A 4,222-nucleotide genomic window follows, 5' to 3' on the forward strand; every position below is an offset into this window, starting at 1 on the left:
ACACCTCTACACAAATCAGCTAGAAAATCTAGAAGAAATGGACAATTTCCTGGACAGTTACACTCTCCCAAGACTAAACCAGGAAGAAGTTGAGGCCCTGAATAGACCAGTAGCAGGCTCTGAAATTGAGGCAATAATTAATAGACTACCAACCAAAAAAGTCCAGGACTAGATGGATTCACAGCTGAATTCTACCAGAGGTACAAGGAGGAGCTGGTACCATTCCTTCTGAAACTATTCCAATCAATAGAAAAAGAGGGAATCCTCCCTAACTCATTTTATGAGGCCAACATCATCCTGATACCAAAGCCTGGCAGAGACACAACAAAAAAAGAGAATTTTAGACCAAGCTCCCTGATGAACATCGATGTAAAAATCCTCAATAAAATACTGGCAAACCGGACCCAGCAGCACATCAAAAAGCTTATCCACCACGCTCAAGTGGGCTTCATCCCTGGGATGCAAGCCTGGTTCAACATACGCAAATCAATAAATGTAATCCAGCATATAAACAGAACCAAAGACAAGAACCACATGATTATCTCAATTGATGCAGAAAAGGCCTTTGACAAAATTCAACAGCCCTTCATGCTAAAAACGCTCAATAAATTCGGTATCTGAAAATAATAAGAGCTATTTATGACAAACCCACAGCCAATATCATACTGAATGGGCAAAAACTGAAAGCATTCCCTTTGAAAACTGGTACAAGACAGGGATGCCCTGTCTCACCGCTCCTATTCAACATAGTGTTGGACGTTCTGTCTAGGGCAATCAGGCAAGAGAAAGAAATCAAGGGTATTCAGTTAGGAAAAGAAGAAGTCAAATCGTCCCTGTTTACAGAGGACGTGATTGTATATTTACAAAACCCCATCATCTCAGCCCAAAATCTCCTTAAGCTGATAAGCAAATTCAGCACAGTCTCAAGATACAAAATTAATGTGCAAAATCACAAGCATTCTTATACACCAGTAACAGACAAACAGAGAGCCAAATCAGGAATGAACTTCCATTCACAATTGCTTCAAAGAGAATAAAATACCTAGGAATCCAACTTACAAGGGATGTAAAGGACCTCTTCAAGGAGAACTACAAACCACTGATCAGTGAAATCAAAGAGGACACAAACAAATGGAAGAACATACCATGCTCATGGATAGGAAGAATCAATATCGTGAAAATGGCCATACTGCCCAAAGTAATTTATAGATTCAATGCCATCCCCATCAAGCTACCAATGAGTTTCTTCACAGAATTGGAAAAAACTGCTTTAAAGTTCATATGGAACCAAAAAAGAGCCCGCAGTGCCAAGACAATCCTAAGTCAAAAGGACAAAGCTGGAGGCATCACGCTACCTGACTTCAAACTATACTACAAGGCTACAGTAACCAAAACAGCATGGTACTGGTACCAAAACAGAGATATAGACCAATGGAACAGAATAGAGTCCTCAGAAATAACACCACACATCTACAGCCATCTGATCTTTGACAAACCTGAGAAAAACAAGAAATGGGGAAGGGATTCCCTATTCAATAAATGGTGCTGGGAAAATTGGCTAGCCATAAGTAGAAAGCTGAAACTGGATCATTTCCTTACTCCTTATATGAAAATTAATTCAAGATGGATTAGAGACTTAAATGTTAGACATAATACCATAAAAACCCTAGAAGAAAACCTAGGTAGTACCATTCAGGACATAGGCATGGGCAAGGACTTCATGTCTAAAACACCAAAAGCAACGGCAACAAAAGCCAAAATTGACAAATGGGATCTCATTAAACTAAAGAGCTTCTGCACAGCAAAAGAAACTACCATCAGAGTGAACAGGCAACCTACAGAATGGGAGAAAATTTTTGCAATCTACTCATCTGACAAAGGGCTAATATCCAGAACCTACAAAGAACTCAAACAAATATACAAGAAAAAAACAAACAACCCCATCAAAAAGTGGGGAAAGGATATGAACAGACATTTCTCAAAAGAAGACATTCATACAGCCAACAGACACATGAAAAAATGCTCATCATCACTGGCCATCAGAGAAATGCAAATCAAAACCACAATGAGATACCATCTCACACCAGTTAGAATGGCAATCATTAAAAAGTCAGGAAACAACAGGTGCTGGAGAGGATGTGGACAAATAGGAACACTTTTACACTGTTGGTGGGATTGTAAACTAGTTCAACCATTATGGAAAACAGTATGGCAATTCCTCAAGGATCTAGAACTAGATGTACCATATGACCCAGCCATCCCACTACTGGGTATATACCCAAAGGATTATAAATCATGCTGCTATAAAGACACATGCACACGCACGTTTATTGCGGCACTATTCACAATAGCAAAGACTTGGAATCAACCCAAATGTCCATCAGTGACAGTCTGGATTAAGAAAATGTGGCACATATACACCATGGAATACTATGAAGCCATAAAAAAGGATGAGTTTGCATCCTTTGTAGGGACATGGATGCAGCTGGTAACCATCATTCTTAGCAAACTATCACAAGAACAGAAAACCAAACACCGCATGTTCTCACTCATAGGTGGGAACTGAACAAGGAGATCACTTGGAAACAGGAAGGGGAATATCACACACCGGGGCCTATCATCTGGGGGGGGATGGGGAGGGTTTGCGATGGGAGCTATACCTGAGATAAATGACGAATTGATGGGTGCTGATGAGTTGATGGGTGCAGCACAGCAACATGGCACAAGTATACATATGTAACAAACCTGCACGTTAGGCACATGTACCCTAGAACTTAAAGTATAATAATAAAAAAAAAAAGAATAAAAAAAAAAGAGTTGATTCACATAAATTGAGCTTTATAATCAACATACATACCAAGCAAGTAGATGGATGCTTTTGGAAAATTGGTTTCTAGAAACAAGTTCAGCTCTTTGGAGTTGAAAGAAATGCGATGTGAATCTCTCCTTGGAAAAACTATCTTTTGGATTTTTCCTTTAAATCTTCTGACAATAAAAAGGAAAGATAAATATGTATATGTATAAAAAAAATCTTCTTTGGCAAGGGAGATAAATAAATACAAATAAAATGCTATACTTTTAAATGAGCACACTGTCTCAGGAATGATAAAGGTATCAGCAAAGTAGCAAGGTGATAATTTAAAACATTATTTATTGGCTGGATGCAGTGACTCATGCCTGTAATGCCAGCACTTTGGGAGGCTGAGGTGGGTGGATCACCTGAAGTCAGGAGTTTGAGACCAGCCTGGCCAATATGACAAAACCCTGTCTCTACCAGAACAAACAAACAAACAAACAAAATAGCAAAAAATTAGCTGGCTGTGGCGGCAGGAGCCTGTAATCTCATCTACTTGGGTGGCTGAGGCATGAGAATTGCTTGAACCCGGGAGGCAGAGGTTGCAGTGAGCCAAGATTGTGCCATTGCACTCCAGCCTGGGTGATAGAGCAAGACTCCATCTCAAAAAAAAAAAAAAAAAAAAAAAAATTGCTGTGGGCTCAAAAAGCATTCAAATTGGTTTATTTAAAGGTTTCACAATAGTCAGGCATTTAGGGTTATAAAATTAAAGGAGGATACTTTTTCCTAGGGGAATTTATTTAAAACCAAGTATATTGCTAAATGGCAACATTATACCTGGTAAACAATCACTGGCAACGAAGTAAGTTTAAATGCTGTAATAGTCTGCCTAAGGAATCCCAGAGACTGTATAATAACCAAGATGCAAACTAGTTTTGTTGTAACAAGCCTAGTTTCAATTCTATCAAACATGTCCTTGGTTAGTTATCCAGTTTCATTGAATGTTTTGAAAGCTCGTTTGCCAGCCAGTTAAGTTCCTCATACAGAAGAGTGCCTTGTGTGGCACAAGTGGTTTGAATATACCGTGTTGTGTTGCACAGAGACTGAATTTGTGTGTCATTTCGCCGATAGCCATAGCATTTGGCAAATGTTGTTTGTTTGTAAAAAGGAACAGAACAGTATCTCCCAGTTTATCTCTGTGAAGAATTTTCTGTAGCTCTTCTACTCCTTTCTGAATTCTTTCATAATCATTGCTATCTGCCAAAATAAGAGCCTGGGTATTCTGGAAGTAATGCCTCCAAGGAGGCTTAATTTGATCTTGACCTTCTCATACTGTGAAACAGATGTTCTTATATTCTACTCTTTTCACGTTAAAGCATTGGTAGGAATGATGGTGACCATCTCCCCTAACTTTACCTTATACAGAAG

This window comes from Piliocolobus tephrosceles, chromosome X, assembly GCF_002776525.5.
Source record: "Piliocolobus tephrosceles isolate RC106 chromosome X, ASM277652v3, whole genome shotgun sequence".
Classification (NCBI taxonomy): domain Eukaryota; kingdom Metazoa; phylum Chordata; class Mammalia; order Primates; family Cercopithecidae; genus Piliocolobus; species Piliocolobus tephrosceles.